Source organism: Abramis brama, assembly GCF_963993115.1.
Source record: "Abramis brama genome assembly, chromosome: 11".
Lineage (NCBI taxonomy): Eukaryota > Metazoa > Chordata > Actinopteri > Cypriniformes > Leuciscidae > Abramis > Abramis brama.
This window is the reverse complement of record NC_139973.1, coordinates 35,455,548-35,479,424: the sequence shown is the minus strand read 5'-3', so window position 1 is coordinate 35,479,424 and position 23,877 is coordinate 35,455,548. Positions and strand designations below refer to the sequence as shown.

General features: G+C 42.8%; 1 pseudogene across 1 annotated transcript; it reads right to left on the bottom strand.

The window, feature by feature from the left end:
• Positions 1-13,323: 13,323 nt before the first annotated feature.
• Positions 13,324-13,911, bottom strand: LOC311091850 (transcription factor Sox-21-A-like; annotated as a pseudogene). The gene has a single exon. The product of its transcript is annotated as a transcription factor Sox-21-A-like (transcript).
• Positions 13,912-23,877: the final 9,966 nt, after the last annotated feature.

Here is a 23,877-nt window from a genome sequence, read left to right as displayed (position 1 = left end):
TCAATCAATCAATCAATCAATTTTTATTTATAAAGCGCTTTACAACAACCAAAGTTGATCAAAGCGCTGGACAGAGACAAAAGTAAAGGCGAAAAATAAATGAGTGAAATACAAAACAATACAATAAAATAAAATACAACACATCTATAAAATCATTATGCTAATCAGTTGTCCATCAGGTGTCAAAGGCCGATCTAAAGAGATGGTGCTTCAGCCTGGCCTTGAACAGGGGCAGGTCCATGATGGAGCGTAATTCCAGGGGCAGAGCGTTCCAGAATTTTGGCCCCGCTACCGCAAAGGCGCGATCACCCCACTTTTTGCACCTGGACCGTGGGACCACCAGCAGATGTTGTTCAGAGGAGCGCAGGGCTCTGCTGGGCTGGTAAGGGGTCAGCATGTTACACAGATAGAGAGGTGCAAGGCCATGGATGGAGCAGAAAACAAACAGTAGGATCTTAAACTGGATTCTGAACTCGACCGGGAGCCAGTGGAGAGAGTACAAGACAGGAGTGATGTGGTCATGTTTACGGGTGTTGGTAAGAAGCCAGGCTGCTGCATTCTGCACAAGCTGTAGACGGTGCAGAGAGGCCTGATTTAACCCGATGTAGAGGGCATTGCAGTAGTCCAAGCGTGAACTAATAAAAGCGTGGATTGTTTTCTCGAGGTCACTACAGCTGAGGAATGGTTTGACTTTGGCCAACCAGCGAAGCTGGAAGAAACTTGACCTGATCACAGAGTCTACCTGTTTATCGAGCTTCAGACTGCTGTCCAAAAACACTCCAAGATTCCTGACTACAAGACTAAGGTGGGTGGTCAGAGGTGCAAGATCGGGAGCTGCCTTTGTTGAACTAGAGGCATCAAATAGGATAAATTCAGTCTTTGATTCATTTAGACAGAGGAAATTTTGTGACAGCCAATGTTTAATATCATGCAGACATGTCTGGATGGACTGTGTGTCTGGGGAGTTCTGGGCAACTGGCAGATAGATTTGTACATCGTCTGCATACAGATGGAAAGAGACATTATGCCGGGATATCACAGAACCTAAGGGGAGCATGTACAAGGAAAATAGAGCAGGGCCGAGGATGGAACCCTGTGGCACACCTGAGGAAAATGGGGCTGGAGAGGAAGAGAGATCATTGATCATCACAGAAAAAGTTCTATCTGCTAGATATGACTTGAACCACTGCAGCACGGGTCCTTGAAGGCCCACCTGCTGGGCCAGACGGGTCAGGAGGATAGAATGGTCCACCGTATCAAATGCTGCAGTAAGGTCCAGCATTACCAACAGCACAGGTTTTTTAGCATCCAAGGATAGCAAGATGTCGTTCTGCACTTTTAACAGTGCAGATTCTGTGCTGTGGCGTGCCCTGAAACCGGATTGAAATTTTTCAAAAATATGGTTTTGATCCAAGAATGATTGAAGTTGTATGAAGACGAGCTTTTCGAGAACTTTAGAGAGAAAAGGCAGATGAGACACTGGTCTGAAATTTGAGAGAACAGATGGGTCAAGATTAGGTTTTTTGATTAGTGGCCTGACCACAGCCTGCTTAAAAACAGTTGGGACAGACCCTGAGCTAAGGCTAGCGTTGAAAAAAGAGAGAAGACATGGTCCTACTGTGTCAAAAACCTGTTTAAGCACTCTAGATGGAACAATGTCCAGGGAACAATTGGTAGATCTCAGCTTCTGGACAACTTTGGAGAGCTGAAAGAGTGACACTGGCTCAAACACATCAAAAACAGCAGGAGGAGAAGGAGATAATAGGTGCACGTATGAGCCAACAGCTATACTGCTGTTTACACTCTGTCTAACTGAGGCCACTTTGTCAATAAAGTAATGGAGAAACTCGTCACAGGTTGATTTAGATACATTTTCAAACACGTTAACAGATGGATTTGTAACAGACTGAATTGTACTAAACAAGACTTGGGGCCGATTACAGCTATTTGAAATGATATTTGAGAGGTATTTACATTTGGCTTCTTTAACAGCAATTTGATAATCAGAAAGACAGACTCTCAGAATACCCAGGGACACATGCAGCTTGTCCTTTTTCCACCTCCGTTCAGCCTGTCTGCAGCGCCTCCTCAGGGCGCGTGTGGTGTCATTCAACCAGCAATCTGGTTTAGGTTTGATGGACCTCAGTTTTAAGGGTGCAACTGAGTCCAAAATCTCTGAACAGGTGGAATAAAAAGAAGAGATGAATTTCTCAGGGCACCGAGGTGGACTTTCGCAAAGGGCATGAAAACCTGAATTCATGAAGGCAGTAGCAAATTCATCAGCTGTAGTAGAAGTGATGATACGGCGGCTACAAGCTGGGGCAATTTGATAATCAGAAAGACAGACTCTCAGAATACCCAGGGACACATGCAGCTTGTCCTTTTTCCACCTCCGTTCAGCCTGTCTGCAGCGCCTCCTCAGGGCGCGTGTGGTGTCATTCAACCAGCAATCTGGTTTAGGTTTGATGGACCTCAGTTTTAAGGGTGCAACTGAGTCCAAAATCTCTGAACAGGTGGAATAAAAAGAAGAGATGAATTTCTCAGGGCACCGAGGTGGACTTTCGCAAAGGGCATGAAAACCTGAATTCATGAAGGCAGTAGCAAATTCATCAGCTGTAGTAGAAGTGATGATACGGCGGCTACAAGCTGGGGCAAGGGATCTTGCTGGAGGTGAGGGGGGCGTGAAATCAAATATAATGGGGAAGTGGTCTGAAATGCAAGTGTGCAGTATTTCTGTGTTTAATATTGGGAAGCCATGTGAAATTATGAGGTCTAGCGTGTGACCATGTTTGTGTGTGGGAGCATTCACTGACTGAGTTAGATCAAAGGAGGTTAGCAGGTTTTGAAAATCATTAACTAATTGACTGGATGGACAGCAAACATGAATATTAAAGTCCCCACAAATAAGAAAATTATCATATTTTGGCATTACATCAGCAAGAAAATCAGTAAATTCAGAAATGAAATCCTTATTATATTTAGGAGGGCGATATAAAACAGCACACAGTGTAGGGGGTGTCAATTGTATCAGGAATAACTGCAGTTCAAAGCTACTGTAGTTCTTACATGAGATGGAGCGACAATTTATGTTCTTCTGATTGTACACTGTGGCAAGCCCGCCTCCACGGCTTGTCACTCTGGGCGAAGGGGAAGCGGACAGCAGGTGTCTGGGAGAACCGGTGGGAGCCATCGGCAGCTGTACTGTAGAAAGCGATGTAGATGTAGATCAAACCCTCCATAACCTTCGGATATATTCTTGAAGCAGCCGGAAACACCCATGTTGACGGAACAAGATGCCAGGTATTCTTTGATTTTTACATGAAACCGCCTCTCTTTCCTCGTCTCCTGCGTCTCCTGTTGTGAGGCGACGAACAAATAGGACGCCACAGATAGGTCGGCACGGAAGCTAGGAATGGCGGTAGATTTGAATCTCCGGCAAATCCAGGCAAGTTGGTGGTCATGTTACCACGTATTTGTAACAGTGTCAGGCGGTCGTACACAAATATCGATGACACATTGCGGATGAAAACAGGGATTAGCACAATGATCGCTAGCAAAAATAACAGAAAAGGACGGCGTACCAAACACAAACACAGCGGCGCCATCTTGCTTGGAAAATGACCCCTTCTTCGATTATCCACGAATGCAGAGACAGCGCTCTGGATGGGGATGCCAGATTGATCCACCGGCTTGAGAGAGAAGATCTTTCCTCACCGGGATCGGCCATGGGGCTGAGTGCGACAGCCTAACTAGCTCTGGGTACCAGATTTGGTTCTCCCATTGCGGGGCTATGAGGAGCACTGAGTGGCGCGTTTCCCTGATCCTCTTGATTACCTGTGGTAACAGCGAGATCGGAGGGAAAACATACAGCGGGCGGCTGGGCCAGGTTTGGGCCAGCGTGTCCTCGCTCTTTGAGAAAAACGTCGGGCATTGAGCGTTGTCTTTTGACGCAAAAAGGTCGACTTCTGCCCTGCCGAACAGGCGCCACAGTAGCTGGACTGTCTGGGGGTGCAGGGACCATTCTCCCGGGGGAATGTTGTCTCTGGAAAGTCTGTCTGGGCCGACATTCAGGTGGCCCGGCACGTGCGCGGCTCCCAGCGAGCGCAACGAGCGATGAGCCCACACGAGAAGGCGTTCTGTCAGTTTGCAGAGATTCATGGATCGGACACCGCCCTGTCGGTTCACGTAGGACACCACGGACATGTTGTCCGAGCGGACTAGCACATGGTGGTCCCGTATATGTGGGAGGAAGCGCTTGAGCGCGTTCTCGACCGCTATCATCTCCAAACAGTTTATGTGGAGGCATTTCTCCTGGTCTGACCACAGGCCAAAGACCGGTTTGCCCTCGAAAAGAGTGCCCCAACCTCAGTTGGATGCGTCCGTCGAGATAACTTTTCGGTGCGAGACGGCTCCCATTGTCACTCCCCGCTGGTACCAGTCGGCCGCTAACCAGGGTCTCAGTGCTGAAACACAGCTCTGAGTCACTCTGATTCGTATGCCGCCGGACGCCCAGGCTCGGTGAGGCACTCGAGCGTTCAACCAGCGTTGTAGCGGGCGCATACGCAGTAGCCCCAGCTGAAGCACTGCTGCAGCTGATGCCATACAACCCAGCATCCTCTGAAATGTTTTTAGAGGTGCGGCGCTGCCCAACTGGAAAGACGCGGCCAGGCGTCGGATACGGCGCGCGCTGTGTCGACAGCCAGGCCGTCATTGCCACAGAATCCAGTTCCAAACCCAGAAAAGAGGTTGACTGACTGGGCAGTAATGAGCTCTTGGTCCAGTTGACCGTGAGACCCAGGCTTTCCAGGTGGCTGAGAAGCACTGTCCTGTGAGAGATAAGTTCTTCCTCTGACTGTGCTAGAATCAGCCAATCGTCCAAATAGTTCAAAATCCGCATGCCCTGACCTCTCAGGGGAGCGAGAGCCGTGTCCATGCACTTCGTGAATGTACGGGGTGCTAAAGACAGGCGAACGGCAGGACGGTGTACTGATATACCCGACCGTCGAAGGCGAATCTCAAGAATGGCCTGTGACGGGGTATTATCTGGATCTGAAAGTAAACGTCTTTCAGATCGAGGGGAAATAAACCAGTCCCTCAGGTGAATCTGCACAAGGATCTGTCTGGTTGTGAGCATTTTGAACGGTCTTTTCATAAGAGCTTTGTTCAAATATCTCAGATCTAAAATCGGTCTGAGAGCTCCGTCCTTCTTGGGCACGAGGAAGTAACGGCTGTAAAAGCCTGAGTTGTTCAGAGAAGGGGGTACCGGTTCTATGGCCCCTTTGCACAGAAGTTTTGCTATTCCTGCACGAAGTAGGTGTGCTACTTCCCCATTCACTCTCGTCTCGGTTCGCGCTCGAAAGCGCGGGGGACGGCGAGCGAACTGCAATGAATAGCCCTCTCTTACTGTGCTCAGCACCCATTCTGACGCACCTGGAATAGCTTCCCACACTTTCGCATGTACGGCTAGGGGCAGAATGGCCTCCGGGCTCCGATTGCCGCATTCCGCGGGCTCGAGAACCTGATTCGGAGGCGCGGGCGCAGTGCGCGCGCTCTCGGTGCTTGAATACGGCGGCTCGCAGACAGCGATGGCTGGCCATTTTACGCACGATGTCCCGGAGGAAGTTTCATGATGTTTTTTTCCCTATTCACCTGGGTTTTTCCCGTCTTAGAATTTAGAGAACAAATGCTTAATTTGCATAAAAAAATGAAATCTCAGACAACTTGCAATGGTGTTTTTCTTAGTTATTATGTAATATGGAATACATCACATATCATATATACACTGGGAACATTTAAGAGTGATATTGATTGAATATGTATGTCGGCCTTTTTTATACATAAAAAAGGCAGTGAGCCTCCATTATATTTTTGCTCTAACCCTAACCCTAACTTAATTTCCTCATCTTGATTGCCTACTTACAAAAAAACTAGGGGAAAATGGTCCAACGACTGAGCAAGATAGGCAATTTGGCGGCCATTTTGATATGCAAATTAGAAGGTCAAAAACTCACAATTTCGCTTGGGTACCAGTTTTTTTGGATTCATCACCCTTGAAATATGTAAAGTAAGCCGGTTCCCGACTTGTACCCATAAATGCTCCTCACTTTCACTTTTTGGGTACATCCCATCTAGACTAATTTTGCTGCAGGGGTGAATTCAGGTTGATTGGGACACTTTTTGCCATTGAGATGACTGGGAAAAAGTGTCCCAATCAATCTGTTTCACCCTAGTATTTTGGTCCTATATGATAATGTTTTATAAACATAATAGAACAGCTGCAGCATAATCATTCTGCTATTAATGATTTATATAAAACACACAAGCTGCAGATAATTACTCATGATCTTTGTAACCAGTTTTCATGGCTGATTATAGACAATAGGCTATACCACTGGTTCTCTTACGAGAGGTTCTCTCGTATTGCGTAAGTAGCTTACGCTTCGGGAAAGTTCTCTTTCTTCGAGATCTGAAGCCAAAAAATTATCCTTAATTTTGCATTTATTGTCAACGCAGTGCAGCGGCAGGCAGACCAAAGCAAGCTGTATAAGCATGCTCAATGGCTGCCAGGCGGCAACTGCTTAAGCCTACCAGTGAGCCCGGCTTCGCGCCCTCCACACCCTTCTAACTGTCAAGATGGGTGTGGCCAGTGTGTAAATAAGGAGGGCTCACAGGCTGAAACTCTGATTTTCTTGTCTTCAGCGAAGCTCTTCGCATCGCTGGATCTTGAGAAGCCGCCGCCGTCGAAACCAGCGACCAGCAAGCTTAGGACAGCGCCTGAGGAAGCCGGCCGCCTTCAGCCATCCGTGCCTGCTACGCTATACGGCGACATATCCTTTTATTACTGCTGTGTGTGTTCGCCCTGCGACACACACTTTCTCTCACTGTTCTAAAAGAGCACGAGGCGTTTTTGTCAAAATGCCTCGTTTTTCCTGCGGCTCGTGTCGCGCCCCACTCAGCAACGGACACCGCCACCTCTTCTGCGCTCTTTGCCTGGGCCGCGAGCACGCCGCCACCGCACTCTCTACGGGCGGCTGCCCCGAGTGCGAAGAACTTTCAATGTCGATCCTGCGGGCTCGACTTGAAGTTTTGTGTTCTGAATTTAGAGAATTTAGAGAACAAATGCTTAATTTGCATAAAAAAATTGCAATGTATCTTTCTCTATTCCTGTTCTATTACAAGATAGAAAGTCTAAGGCCTTCAATAGCCGCACAGCAAACCCAACTAATCTGGTGCCTATTACACGTCAAACTAATATTGCTGTGGGGACAAAAAGTAAGACTGTTAAGTTAGCACTTTTAAACATTCGCTCACTTAAAAATAAATCACTTCTAGTCAACGACTTAATAACCACAAACAACCTGGATTTAATGCTTCTAAATGAAACCTGGCTAGAAGAAAGCTGCAGTGCAACAATCCTCAATGAAGCAGCCCCCCCGAACTTTACTTTTATGAGTGTCTGCAGAGCTGTTAAGAGAGGTGGGGGTCTAGCTGCTCTTTTTAGAGATATCTATCAATGTAAGCAAATATCATTTGGGAATTACTTGTCTTTCGAATATCTGGGTATTGTGTTAAAAGGTGCTCCACGCATTTTACTTGTCATTATTTACAGGCCTCCAAAATACTCTCCAGCCTTTGCTGAGGACTTTACAGAATTGTTATCAACAATTACCTCAGAGTTTGACTGTTTTGCCATTGCTGGAGATTTTAACATCCACATAGATAGTGCAGAAAATAATATGGCAAAAGAAATCAATACTGTTTTAAAAACTTTTGATCTGACTCAGCATATACATGGACCCACACACAATCGTGGACACACTCTAGATTTACTTATCAGTAAGGGTCTAAACATTTCACTGATTGTTATTAAGGATGTAGCACTGTCTGATCATTTCTGTATTTTCTTTGATATATTGATCTCTCCTGCCACTGAAGCTAGATCTGTGTCTGTCAAGAAGAGATGCTTAAATGAGAACACTAGTGTACTATTTATGAAGGCTATATCCTTAACACCAAGCATATCTGCAGACTCTGTTGATTTTCTCCTTGATTCTTTTAACTCAAAAGTTAAAAGTGTGATTGATGATATTGCTCCTGTGAAAGTCAGGAAGAAGAGTGGCAGACAAAAAGCACCTTGGAGAAACTCAACAGCAGTGCAAAATATGAAAAGACAATGCAGAAAAGCAGAGCGCATGTGGCGGAAGACAAAACTTGTAGTCCATTATAACATCTACAAAGACAGCCTTCATGCTTTCAGTATGGATCTAGGCAAAGCTAGACAGACTTTCTTCTCAAATATTATAAACAGCAATTTAAACAACACACACACTCTTTTTGCTACTGTAGAGAGACTGACAAACCCCCCAAGCCAGATTCCCAGTGAAATGCTCTCAGACAACAAGTGTAGTGAGTTTGCTTCTTCTTCTCTGAGAAAATCAATAATATCAGAAAGGTGATCAGCACATCCTTGAGTTGCCCTGGGGTCAGACAGATCAGACCACCTGAGAAAATAGTTACTATGTCTGATTTCAAAGAAATTGATGGCAAAATTTTGGAAGAAACCGTACAGCACCTTAAAACATCAACCTGCGCCCTTGACACACTTCCCACATCTTTTTTCAAAAGTGTGTTAAACAGTTTAGAAGCAGATCTTCTAGAAGTGGTAAATGCCTCACTTCTCTCTGGGAGTTTTCCAAACTCCCTTAAAACTGCAGTTGTCAAGCCCCTCCTGAAAAAGAACAATCTGGATAAGACCATATTAAGCAACTATAGGCCGATCTCAAATCTTCCTTTCATAGGCAAGATCATTGAAAAAGTTGTCTTCAATCAGCTGAACAAATTCTTAAGCTCGAATGGATACTTTGACAATTTTCAATCTGGTTTCCGACCGCACCACAGCACAGAGACAGCGCTCATAAAGATAATAAACGATATTCGCTTAAATACTGATTCAGGCAAATTATCAGTGCTGGTATTACTCGACCTCAGTGCTGCATTTGACACTGTCGATCATAACATACTTCTTGACAGGCTGGAAAACTGGGTGGGGCTTTCTGGGATAGTCCTAAAATGGTTCAGGTCATACTTAGATGGGAGAGGTTATTATGTGAGTATAGGAGATCATAAGTCTGAGTGGACATCCATGACATGCGGAGTCCCTCAAGGCTCAATTCTTGCGCCACTCCTGTTCAACCTGTATATGCTCCCAATGAGCCAAATAATGAGAAAGAACCAAATTGCCTACCACAGCTATGCAGACGACACACAGCTCTACTTAGCCCTATCGCCTAACGATTACAGCCCCATTGACTCCCTGTGCCAATGCATCGATGAAGTCAACAGTTGGATGTGTCAAAACTTTCTTCAGTTAAACAAAGACAAAACTGAAGTCATTGCGTTTGGAAACAAAGATGAAGTTCTCAAGGTGAACGCATACCTTCACTCTAGGGGTCAAACAACTAAACATCAAGTCAGGAATCTTGGTGTGACACTAGAGTCAGACCTTAGTTTCAGTAGTCATGTCAAAGCAATAACTAAATCAGCATACTATCATCTGAAAAATATTGCAAGAATAAGATGCTTTGTTTCCAGACAAGACTTAGAGAAACTTGTTCATGCTTTCATCACCAGCAGGGTGGATTATTGTAATGGACTCCTCACTGGCCTTCCCAAAAAGACCATAAGACAGTTGCAGCTCATACAGAACGCTGCCGCCAGGATTCTGAGCAGAACCAGAAAATATGAACATATCACACCAGTCCTCAGGTCTTTACACTGGCTCCCAGTTAAATTTAGGATTGATTTTAAAGTAGTATTACTGGTATACAAATCATTCAATGGCCTTGGACCTCAATACATTGCAGATATGCTCACTGAATATAAACCCAACAGATCACTCAGATCATTAGGATCATATCAGCTAGAAATACCAAGGGTTCACTCTAAGCATGGCGAATCTGCTTTTAGCTCTTATGCCAGCCGCAGCTGGAACCAGCTTCCAGAGGAGATCAGATGTGCTCCTACAATAGTCACATTCAAATCCAGACTCAAAACACATCTGTTTAGCTATGCATTTACTGAATAAGCACTGTGCCACTGTTTCGTCCGACTGTTTGTACTGTACTGTATTTTATTTCTATTTTTCATTCATCTCTGTGAACGCGCACTGACTGCCACCGGAAGCCAGTTATTTTAGTTTATAAAGTTTTAAATATGTATATTTTTACGACAAAACCGCACGGATTACCCTCAGAAGGCCTTCGTTTATCCCCCTGGAGACGGATGGATTATTTTTGAGAAGGATGCATGTACATTTTCCGACTTGAATCAGCTGGACCCCATTGCTTCACATTATAACCACTGAAAGATCTAAGACATTTTCTAAAATAACTGAAAATGTGTTCGTCTGAAAAAAGATTGACGTATGCATCTCGAACGGCTTTAGGGTGAGTAAATCATGGCTTAAATATCATTTTTGGGCGAACTATCCCTTTAAGAGCTTCCTGGAGACTCTTGTTGTTTCTCGTCATCACTGCTCAGGGTCTGTTCTTTCTTTCATCTGTTCAGTCTTTAGAACCAGCTGATTTTATAAGCTAGTTGCTGTTACATCACTGATTCTGCATTTGATGGCTTCCCTCTCAACAGATTGTTTCCCCGTTCGTTTGCCATTATGTCACATGTCGTCTGTTTTTCTCATCATATTGCAGAATTATCAGGTCTATAGTCTTCAAACAAGGTTTTTTTTTTTTTTTTTTAGAAACAACATTATTTTGACAAAGACAAACAGATATTAGAATGTGATCGGAAGATGATTCCTTCTGTAAATTTTCTCCACTGTTTTGTCATTTCTCACAAAGTAATTTTAACAGAAGAATGTAAATGCTACACTAAAAAACTTTTAATTGGTTAACTACGTTACTAAATCATACATGGTATAAAATAACATTTTACAAGACAATATATTGCAAAAGTATGATGTACTTTAAAATATATGAAGAAAACTACACACATATATGCATAGCCTACTGCCAAACTACAATATAGTTTAAAAAAAGTTATTTTTTTTATGTATGAAAGTTTAAAGTATGAATAGTCTCACAATTTATGCCAATAGGTATTCCCAAAATTCATTCTGTGAACCATTTATTGTAAGTAGCCTATTTAATATTTATTTATAATTGTTGTTTTCAGTTATTTTAGTGTTTTATGTCACTTAATTAATGTTGATAGCATTATTTAATCAAGTAGTGTGTTTTGTGTAAAACTTTGGTCTTTGTTATTATCAGCACATAACAGATTGTAGCTCTATATTTGGCTGTTGTATTAACATTATGTTTTTAATGACATATACAGCCAACAAAAAATATAGCCAGCAACATGCCCATAATGCTTGTAACATAATATATATATATATATATATATATATATATATATATATATATATATATATATATATATAAATTAGCAATGTTCTGGCAACCATATCAGCTGCATTTTTTTTAAATCGTAAATTTCATAAAATACGAAAAAAAGGTTACACTTTATTTTAACCCTTTCACGCGTAGTGGTCACTACAGTGGACAGCTATTAAAAAAGCATTTTCTTGAATTTGCACAGGTTTTTATGGCAAAGTTGCACATCAGCCTCTTCATTGGACCCTGGTGCATCATCCTATAAATTGCAACCAAGTGGCAAGCCTTTGTGTTTCGATTTTTTCCCCCTCCAAACCAAGATGGCCAAGGGTCAGTCAGACATGCCAAGTTGCTCCGGAATATCCACCCATTCCTTCTATCCTAGGAGACTCTTGTAGGTAAAAAAAATATTGCAGCATCAAGCAATATCTAATGAATCATATCACAGTAAAATTTTCCAAGTTTTGATTTTAGATTGAGAGAAAACTCTGATTAATCACATGTCCACTGTAGTGGACGTCATGCATCAATTGCTATATTTCAGCTACAATTCATAATTATAATGTGAATATTGTTTTTGAAATTAAAAACTTAATCTGCAGTGACTTTTTTTACTGTAAATAAATGTACTTTTATTATTAGAATGTAATTTTCATTGACATCGAAAAAAGTCATGTGATTACATAATGTATGACACTTGTAATGCATTACTTTACTTGTTAGATCAAAAAGTAATCTGATTATGTAATGCATGTTACTTGTAATGCGTTTCCTTACTCATAACATCAAAAAGTAATCTGATTATGTAATGTGCGTTATTGTAATGCGTTTCTTTACTCATAACATCACAAAGTAATCTGATTACGTAATGCATGTTACTTGTAATGCGTTTCTTTACTCGTTACATCAAAAAGTAATCTGATTAGGTAATGCACATTACTTGTAACACATTACTTTACTTGTAACATCAAAAAGTAATCTGAATGCGTTATGCATGTTACTTGTAATGCATTACCCCCAACACTGATCATTTCAGATGAGATTGAAAAAAACGTATCGCTATAGGTTTTCTCAGAGGAGGGCTATGATAGAAATGTGCATGTCCATCTTGAACATAATCAGAATTATCAGCTAATAAGGGTAAATCTCCATACTCTGGTGGTGCACTGGGGGGAGCATCTGAGTGGTTTCCACAGTTGTACCTTGACAGACTGTAGAAAATTCTGATGGAATCACGTCCTCATGTTCTGATATCAAAGATACGCGAAGTGCAACTTGTATGAAGTTGTATGAAGCCTTTGCAATATTTTACATTTATATTTTTTGTATATATTTTATAGTTTTCACATGATTTGAAATAATTGTATTGATTAGTTTGTAAAATTCACATACTTTATGTGTTTGATTATTGTCTTATATTTAATATATTATATCTTAAGTTTAAACCAACCGCATGCTGTCCACTCAAGTGGACATCTGAAGATCTCTTTGAAAAATTTGTAAAAAAATAAAATAAAAATCAATTCTTGTTTTTCGTGCCCTAAGAGCAATAAAAACACATAGGAAAAAAATCCTGACTGAGGTTATCATAATTCATGCATGAAAGGGTTAAGGTACTTGTTACAGTGTAACTATACATATAGTGAGTGATATTAATTAACACCATTTTACTATATAAACAGAGCTATGGTTAGTTTGGTTGGGTTGCATGTTATTATGCATTATTTACTACTGTTATTACTACAGTGAGTGCATGTAACATGTAACAAAGACACTGTAAAATAAAGTGTTTCTGAAAAAAAAGATTAAAAGCAAACTCCTTTGCACAAATAATATTTTACAAATTTATTTCTTTTTACAAATGCAAAACTTTAAACAAGTGCACGTGACCATATACCACAAGAACATCCAATCACATCGTCACAGCGTATGTCAGGTAATGTTCGTGCTGAGCTTTGGTCATTCCTGGTAAAAGCACGTAAGAAGAAGGAACAGCAGGTCCAGAACCCGGCCAGCCCAGGCAGTTATAGGGCACCATGTGACCCGGGTTCCCCGGAGACGGGTGAGCGTGTGGCGCACTGGCCAGAACCCCCATACCGGGGAACGCGGAGACTCCACCGGGATACCCGAGCAAAGAGTAATGTGGGAAAGGAGCAGGGGGTAATTCCGTAATTTTGGAATTCAGGTCAAGAAACTGATAGGGGTTGGCGGACAGGTGGTGGTGACTGAAAAACACCCGAGTAGCAGCAGCGACAGACGTCTTTTCCGCGCTCAGCGAGTCCGCGAGCGCGTCACCGGGTAACCGCGCACTTTTCAATGGGTCACTGTCACCCAGATTATACGTCACATTAAAATGATACCTATTTTTTTTGACCAAGGTTTTGGGCTTTTTTGATCTCGGAGTTGTGCATCTTCGGATTGTCCAGTGCCATCTTGCGTCTCTCGGCCACACCATAAAAACGTTCATAGGACGCTTAACATGGCCCATAGGCTTTGCCATTTCTGAAACAGTTTCCTCTGGTGCTCCTTTTTCAGTTCAGTCCAGCGGAAAGCAGCCCAAAGTTCCTTTCACGCACAGTCAGACCTGGCTATGTTGTAACATGGCACCAAAATCTGCGTCTCCGCCTAGAAATAAGTTTTACTATTTGCCAAGTATCATTGACTTACATGGACGAATGGTGAGTTTCTGAAGTGACCTGGGTTTAAAGTGCATCACATAGATTTGTACCTCCTGCGCTGAGTTTTGAATGAAGTGGGCGTGTCACTTCGTCCTGAGATAAATGACGTCACTGCGTGTGTGTCCTGTGAAATCTAGCAGCACTGTGTGTGTGGGGCAGTTTACTCAATACTCTTTGGTTTACTTCCACTGGTAGCACTCCGATGACAATATTACATTATTAAATCTTTAACAGATAATTGGTTCAATGGTTATTCAAAATGTTAAATAGCATTAAACAGTTTTTAGAATAGTATTAGTCATCAAAACTTAAATGTTTACGCATAAAAAAAAACATTGTTGGTTTAACTTAAAAGAGTAAGTAGGCCTAACCTGGTTGCTTCTTCAAAGTTAAGTTAATTGAAATTTAAAATATTGAGTTACAATATAATACAATGAAGGATATTGGTTTAATCAACAGAAACTCAATATATTATGTTATCTGAATCACATAAATGTGTTTTTATCTTTTAATGTTGTTTAACAAAGTAAAAATACACATTTACAATTATTTACTTGCATCGCATTCAAGTTGTGCATTTTTTTCAGTTAATTCCCTGGGCCTTATTTTTTAACATATTTAATATACGAATATATAAATTAGTATATATATAAATATATATATATATATATATATATATATATATATATATATATAAATTAGCTCTCCAAGGCTAAATGAATGAATAAATAAATTGTCATCTTTGTTTTGGCAACTCAGTGCTTAACCAATAGGCTGCTATTTCATCACAGATACTGTGTCATTAAAAGACACCCATTGAAGTTCAGTTAACATTGTGTCCATAACTGCAGGTCATGCGTTTTTCCATCACTATGTGATTATGATGCATTTTGTTGAATGGCTTTCAATATTAGAGAAGGGAAGTGCTTATTATGAAGTCAAGTGTGGAAATTCGACACTGTCGTCATTTCTCGTAATGATGTCTCTTTATATACGCTTAAATCTTCATAATCTTCTTGTAACCATGGATGTATTTGCAGACAATTTATCCACCTCACACATCCTTGTAATATAAACTACTCAAGCCCAAATTACAACTGGCAGCAATAAAGCATAACAGCTTAATTGTGCTTCTTAAAAAAGTATATTAAATAATAACTGGATGGCATTTACATGCAACGTGATGAGGTCATGTGACAATGTAGAATACTACTGTTGAAAATGTTTATTGTACATGTATTGTCATGATCAATGAGACGGAAGCAAGAATGCAAGTAAACTCTTTATTTGAAACATGAACAGTTCGAAGAACTCAGGAAGACTGGTGACGCAGGGACAAGATGGTCAGCAATCCAGTAGATGAAGACGTGATGATGAAGTATCCAGACAACGAACGTAGACCAGGTGAACACAGAACCGGAACAGGAACAAGAGCACGAAACTGAAACGCTGACGGGAACAGGACCAAACACACACGGAGGACATCAAACAATGATCTGACAAAGAGAGAAGAGTGCAATGAAGGTGAGGGAATAGGCTGCAGCTGGTGATGGGAATGAGATCAGCTGGATCGCTGATCGACCTGGAATGAGCGGAACGCCCACTCACACACACCCACACACACATAACAACAATTACACGAGACAAGAAGAAAACAGTAAATTCATGAACCGTGACATGTATGTATTCCATAAACTATCTACAAAACATAGCCCTGCAATCTCTTTTTTCACTTAAGCGCAATAAACATTGACACAAGTCAATGTATTTCATTATTGCATACACAAATGAACAAGAAATCAAACCATGTTTTCATCAACAGGAAGTGATAAGATCCTTTTGTAATTGGAGCGATCATACCCTGAGAACTAGGAGGTGTCTGTCATGAGTCAGGACCACACCAGAACAATATGCTCCGGGGTAATTAAAGGAACAAATGACTCTTAAAACCGGCTCTGTGTTTAGCCTCCTTTTATTCTCCTGAAAACATCTCGGAACGCATCTTGGAACTGCATGAGTGCTCTGGGTTATCTCTCAAAGAGAAGCTTATTTAGCAGAAAGGAAAAGAAGGTCCTTTGGAGAGAGCGGAAGAAAAGAACAATGCGTTAAAAGGAGAAATCCTTTAATTTTCAGCTAGAAGAAGAACCATTGTATGTCCAGCTTTTCCCTGCCTTCAGTTCTTCATCTCCACAGTGCTTTGACAGAACCACCATAGCACTCTAAACATTTGTGTTCTAAAGAACATGAAAGAATCACTTATATAACTGTGCAGAAGACGTTTAACCAGACTGAAGAAATAACAATAGTGATGAACTATATATTCACATTTCCTCAAGAAAATGCGTGTGGTGCTCAGGTTTGGGAAAAATCTAAAAGTGTAATGAATTGGCAACAACCCACAGGAAACTGAATTGGAATTTGAAATTTTATGACGGGAATAGGAATTTGTTGAATAGTATTTCGAAGAAATTCAATGCATTCATGGGAAAATGTATCATTCTCTCAGTCCATAAGGCCTTTTTTAAGTTATATTTTGACCATATTATGGCTTTATTGGATAGGACAGTTAGAGATCAGATATGAAAGCATGGGTGGAGAGAGGGGAACTTGGGGTCACCAGAGGCACAGCTGTGCTATATGTCGGTGAGCTGCCCACGAGGCTATTGGCTTTACAAGAAGGTTCAAACTAGGTTTTGTGAAGCCAGTATTCAAAATGTGTTTGCTCTTCTAGTTAAAAGTTACATACATTTCTTTGAATTTCAGTTTAATTCATTGTGATTCTTCCTTATATTCAGTGTTGGAGGTAATGTGAGTTACCTCACATTACCTCCACACGCAATTGACACTTTTCACAGCAATTGACACGCTCTCACGCCACACATCCATTTTCTCACGCACAGAAAAATCGCGAAGCAAAGAGGACACGGAGACCGACAGACTAGACAGAGCAGGTTACTTATGATATAAAAAAAATCTCAGCTCTCAGATTCTGTCACTTTTATTACGAAATTCAGACAATAAATACCGTTTTGGCGCTTGTAAATGTGACGCGACAGATCCCACGGCACGTGAACCCATCATCTCTAGCTGATAGTAGGCCTATACGAACTTGACGAGCGATGCCGCGCTGACGGACCATAAGAAAGAGTGACTGACATGTATGCACATAAATCACTGTCACACACACACTCTCAGAGTAATATTAATATTACTTAATATTAATATAATTACTTAATATTATTAAACTTAATTAAGTTACTGCATAATACATTTTCAACTAGCAGAATAGTATACAGAATCACAATACACAGTCTCACTTGTAGCCATGTGTTTTACATATTATAATATATCGAAGGGCAAAAATAGGAACTTTTAATTGGCTTTACATCATCAGCTAACTCGATCACGTCGCGCCATAGATATAAACAGTGTTTATAACTATGACGTCGAGCTAGGTGATTTCGGCTCCTCAGCTCCACTCAAAAAAAATTTGCCTCCGATTTATTCTTTTTCAGTTTCAGAGATAATTTATTTAGTTTCAATTTATATTTTCATGAGTTTCTTGAAAAGCTACGTTCATTATTATTGGCACAAGAATAATTCCATACAGGCCTCCTCTACACCTAGTGAACGGGTTTTCTCAACTGCCGGTGACACAATCTGTGCTGAACATTCACGGTTACTTACAGCCTGAGAAGGCAGACATGCTCATATTTCTGAACAAGAACTGTTTTTAATGCATTAAGTTTATACATGAGTCCAGACCAGGGTGCAAGTTCTGCATATATACATCTGTTTTTTGGTCTGGTGCAGAGGCATTCCTAATTTTCTCCCACATGGGCTGCAGCTCCCAAAACTAAAACTCATATTGAATCAAAATAAAATTATCCTCTGTGAAATCAAATGAGCCTGTGACATGTTTTGACTCCACCCCACAAAGAATCGGAATCGAGAATCGAAAAGAACCGAAATCGGAATCGGAATCAGAATCGTTCAAATCAAAACGATGCCCAACCCTACTCCTCACTGGTATTGGCCATGGGGCAGTGCTCGTCAGCTGCATCAGAACCGGGAACCAAGCTTGGTTCGTCCAGAATGGAGCCACAAGTAGCACTGAGCATCCATTTCCCTGATTCGCTCTAATACCTGAGGTAGGAGCGTAACGGGGGGAAAAGCATAGAGCGGGCAGCAGGGCCAGACGTGGGCCAGCGCATCCCTGCTCTTGGAGAAAAACTCCGGACAGTGAGCGCTATCCTGAGACGCGAACAGGTCTACCTTCGCTCTGCCGAATGTCTTCCACAGCAGTTGGACTGCCTGTGGGTATAGAGACCATTCTGCTGCCGGAACATTGTGCTGAGCCCAGACCAGGAGGCGCTCCGTCAACCTGTAGAGGTTTCGGGACCTGATACCTCCTTGGCGATTTATATAAGCCACCACTGACATGTTGTCCGAACGGACCCAAAACGTGGTGTCCTTTTATCTGGGGACAAAAACGCCTCAGCGCGTTGTCTATAGAGGTCTGCTACCCGACCCGAGCCCGACGGGTCCCGAAAAATGTGCGGGTTTCGGGTCGGGTTCGGGTTAATGTTTATTGAACAGCCTCGGGTTCGGGTCGGGTTCGGGTTTGTAACTAAAAAAAACTACATAGGCTATATATAGTTTGCGTGCCGTGTGCTTTGCCTGCTTGCTGTGTTGTGGTGACCGGCACGCGAGAGAGAGAAAGTTGCGTGCGCATGATGTGCAATGTGTGCATAGCGGTTTCTTCTCGCTAATATTTTAAAATAATATTTTAAATAAAAGTGCTTAAAAAAACATTTCGTTTGTATATATATATATATATATATATACAAACGAAATGTTTTTTTTAAAAGCACTTTTATTTTTTTTTAAATAAAAAAATATTTTATATCACTTTTATAAAAAAAAAACATTTCGTTTGTATATATATATATATATATATATATATACAAACGAAATGTTTTTTTTAAAAGCACTTTTATTTAAGTTATTGCTGTTGTTCATTTAATTTGTTTTAAAATTCACATTTCATCCAGAGCGGTTTCTTCTCGCTTTGCAATGTTTTCGCTTTCTTCTCGATGTGCAATGTGCAATGTGTGCATAGGCTACACAGACCACAGACACACAGGCTCTCTCTCTCTCAAAAATGGTATTTATTTGCTGTGAGAAATAGAGTGGACCTCGGGTTCGGGTTCGGGCTTAACACGTAAATGTAATTGTCGGGTCGGGTCGGGTCGGGTTAAATGATCGCGGGTACGGGCCGGGTTCGGGCTTCAGTTTAAAGCCCGTGCAGACCTCTAGTTGTCTACTGCCATCATTTCCAAGCAGTTTATGTGTAGAAGCTTTTCCCGTTCTGACCACTGGCCGAAGAACGGTCTGCCCTCAAGCAGCGATCCCCATCCCAAGGTGGAGGCGTCCGTAGACACCACCTTCACACTCGAGGAAGTCCCCAGTCTTACACCTGACTGGTACCAGCCGGTCGCTCTCCAAGGTTTCAGAGCTGAGACGCATTTCTGATCGACCTTGAGACGGAAAGACCTGAAGACAACGCTCGACGCGGTATTCGCGCCTTTAGCCAGAACTGCAGTGGGCGCATACGAAGCAGACCCAACTGGAGTACTGAAGATGCTGAGGTCATGAGACCTAGCATCTTCTGAAACTGTCTGAGCGGGACTATGGTGCCGCAGCGGAAGGATTCCGTCATGCGCTGAATATTCAGTCTGCGCTGTGGTGATAGCTGTGCTGTCATGGACAGCGAGTCCAGTTCTGTGCCCAGAAAAGATATTCTCTGACTGGGAGACAGTGAACTCTTTGCCCAATTAACTTTGAGACCTAGATTCTCGAGATGTTCGAGTAATATGGTCCTGTGTTCTATGAGCTCTGAGTGTGATCGAGCTAGAATCAGCCAATCGTTCAAGTAATTCAAAACTCGCATACCCCGAAGTTTCAGGGGTGCAAGTGCCACGTCCATGCACATCGTGAATGTACGGGGTGCTAGGGACAGGCCAAACGGCAGGACTGTGTATTGATATGCCTGGCCCTCGAAGGCGAATCTCAAAAATCGCCTGTGACGTGACGCTATTTGTATTTGGAAATACGCGTCCTTCAGATCTATTGACATAAACCAGTCCCCTTGGCGAATTTGCGAGAGGATTTTCCTGGTTGTGAGCATTCTGAACCGGCGTTTCAAAATTACTTTCAGCTGTCTTAGATCTAGTATGGGTCTGAGACCCCTGTCTTTTTTCGGTACCAGAAAATATCTGCTGTATAGGCCCCCTTCGCTCTGAGCTTGAGATAAAGGCTCTATGGCCCCTTTGCTCAACAGTTTCGCTATTTCGGCTCGAAGTAGATGTGCTACTTCCTTTTCCACCGTGGTTTCGATTCGCGCCACGTAACAGCGGGGCGTCAAGCGAACTGTAGCGAATAGGCTCTTTTTATAATGTTCAGCACCCATTCTGACACCCCGGGGAGCTTTGCCCATGCGCTCGCATGAATAGCTAGGGGTTGAATGAGAACTGGGCTCTGGTCGCGACATGGTGGCGACCGGAGAGCATCGGTATGCTGTAACATAAACGCCGTGCTTGCAGCGTTCGAGGCGTGGGGCGCGCTGATCACAGCGGGCAGTCTGCCCGCGCTCGACTCTCCTATGGCGGTTTGCTGAGAGAGAGCGAGCGGAGCGAGCCCCGTGGGGCTTGTCATGTCTGTGAGTGAATGTGGGCGCGGGACAGCGGGCACATTTACTACACTGAAACACCGTCTGCTTGAGCAGACTGTATGTGCGTTGGTTTCGTTTTTACAGAAACCGTGAGACATGCAGTGTGTAGTGTTTGTGGGCACTGGGTCGTGGGCACATTCACTACATTTAATGCACAATCGACATGAGTCGATTTTTATGCGTGCAAGCCCTGTGTGGCGGGCTGTGCTTGTGTGTAGGAATGAGCACTGAGCTGTGGGCATTTTTACTACACTCATAACACCATCGGCCATGGCCAGAATACCAGAAAATACACTCTTTATGAGATTTATCTGGGTCGCCATAAAAACGGCGTTTGTGTGCAGGCAAACCAACCCGTTCTCATTCCCTGGGCGTAATATACTTACGCTTTTGACACGTCCGTCAGCATATACTTTCAACGCACATGGCACCCATTACGCCGCCTTCACACTGGCAGTTGAAATCAGCTCCGATACGGCTACGAAACGACCGGAAGTCATTCATTTCCTATGGAGATTCGCAGACCACATGCGAATGGGTCCGAAGCGGGTCCGAACGAGTGCGGTGCGAAAAAAAATCGTGTCCGTTGGTCATCCGGATGCGTTCAAAAAATTGAACTCTTGCGAAAGGCTACGGATGGTTCCTATCCAACAATTCCAGCGGAAGTTAGTGTTGCTATGGTACTGATAAACAAACCTGAATTCTTAACTTTTAATAAAATAAATAATGATTTTATAACGATAAGTTGTCATGTCATTTTTTTATTTTCATGATTTTCTAATGTTATTATGGCAGTTAATACAATTAAAAGCCCTATATACCACTATATCACATTTAGCCGACCTGACATGTCAACGTCCTGGGGAACTTTCCTCCACGCAGCAGCCTGTCTCTAACCCCCTCAACAGAGAGATCATACAGAATTGTACATTCTGACACTGACAAAATCAACCGTTAATCTCTCCGCCATTTTTGTTCTACTCGCTTCCGATGCTTTTCAACGGTGTAGTACGACGTCCACTGGGGGCGTATTGCGTATTACGGAGCTGATTTCAACTGCCAGTGTGAAGGCGGCGTTAGCGTCAAAAGAGACCTAGCGTCAATATTTATATTGATTAGCTCTATAAAATCGACTGTTTTTTATATTAGATGTATTGAGGGTCATTCGTTTTGTGTGGATATATTCATGCATGCATTATATTCATTAAAATCATTAATTTTACAATTGTGAATAGCCGAGGGTAACGGTTGCTTCACGACCAATTTCGAACGATCTGGTCATTCGCTTCCTTAGAGGAGCTAAGAGGCTGAATCCTCCCAGACCTCCCTCAGTTCCCATGTGGGACCTTTCTACGGTTCTGGAAGCCATGAAAGGTGCCCCATTCGAGCCAATCCAATCAATAGATATCAAACACTTGTCTTTCAAGACAGTGTTTCTTCTGGCTCTCGCTTCAGTAAAGCGTATAGGGGACTTGCAAGCGCTCTCAGTGAGCGTGACGTGCATGGAATTTGGGCCAAATGACTCGAAAGTCATACTCAAACCAAGGCACGGGTACGTTCCTAAATCCCTCAACACACCGTTTAGGGCTCAGGTGATTTCCCTGTCGGCCCAACGAGGAGAAGGACGCGAGCTTCCTTTGCCCGGTCAGGGCATTAAGGGCTTACGTGTCTCGCTCGACTGTCTTCAGACAGATGGAGCAGCTCTTTTTTTCGTTCAACGGACGTTCTAAGGGACTAGCTGTGTCGAAACAGAGTCTATCCAGGTGGATAGTTGATGCCATAGCGCTGCCTTACACTTCTAAGCGCCTGCAGTGCCCGTTAGGTGTCAGAGCGCACTCCACAAGAGGCATGGCCTCGTTGTGGGCTTGGTCTAGTGGGATTGCCTTGCAAGATATCTGTATGGTGGCAGGCTGGGCCTCCCCGTGTACATTTATAAGGTTTTATAACCTAGAGGTTCCCGCCTTGCAGGCTAAGCTGCTTTCGGTCTAAAAATCAGTACTGTCTGCCCGATGCTATCGGCTCAGAATACTGAAATTGCTCGAGCGCCGATCGCTGATCGATTAAATAACTCCATGGGCAGTGTGTAAGACCAGTAATATTCATCAGACCAGGCCGAGTTTTCGCCCTGACTGTGTGGAACACTATTTATATAATTTGCTCCTTATAGGACGCTACTTATTACAGGAATGATGCTGTTCCAGCCCCTCTTTCCTGGACTCTCTGCGAGTCCCTGGTGATCATGCACTATATGAGCCCCGGGCACCTGCCCTTGGGACTTTGGTGTTGGATCTCATCACGCACAGCGTTTTACACTGTGTTCCCCTAGCGTAAGATATTACGCAGTACGAGAGACCTCTCGTTAGAGAACGTACTCGGTTACTAACGTAACCTCGGTTCTCTCTAGAAGAGGGAACGAGTACTGCGTATCTTTGCCGTGCATGCATCACGCTCTGGTTCGCTTCGGCGATGAAAAACCAGATTCTACAGCCTGTCGAGCCATATTTATAGGCCCAAGCCACGCCTGTTTCGGCGGGACGTGACGCAGTGGGCGCGAAGCGCCCTCATTGGATCTGACGAGGGGCCTCTCTCGATAGGCTGCTGCAGTTGCCGCAGGGCAGCCAATGGGCGCGCGAGCTGTCTCGCCTATGTCTGCATGCTGCCGCAACGCGTTTTATCTCTTCTAGAGAGAACCGAGGTTACGTTAGGTGTCTAGGTGTCTTCTAAAATGTTATTTTATACCATGTATGATTTAGTAACGTAGTTAACCAATTAAACGTTTTTTAGTGTAGCATTTACATTCTTCTGTTAAAATTACTTTGTGAGAAATTACAAAACAGTGGAGAAAATGTACAGAAGGAATCATCTTCCGATCACATTCTAATATCTGTTTGTCATTGTCAAAATAATGTTGTTTCTTAAAAAACAACAACAACAAAAAAAACTTGTTTGAAGACTATAGACCTGATAATTCTGCAATATGATGAGAAAACCGGACGACAAGTGATATAATGGCAAACGAACGGGGAAACAATCTGTTGAGAGGGAAGCCATCAAA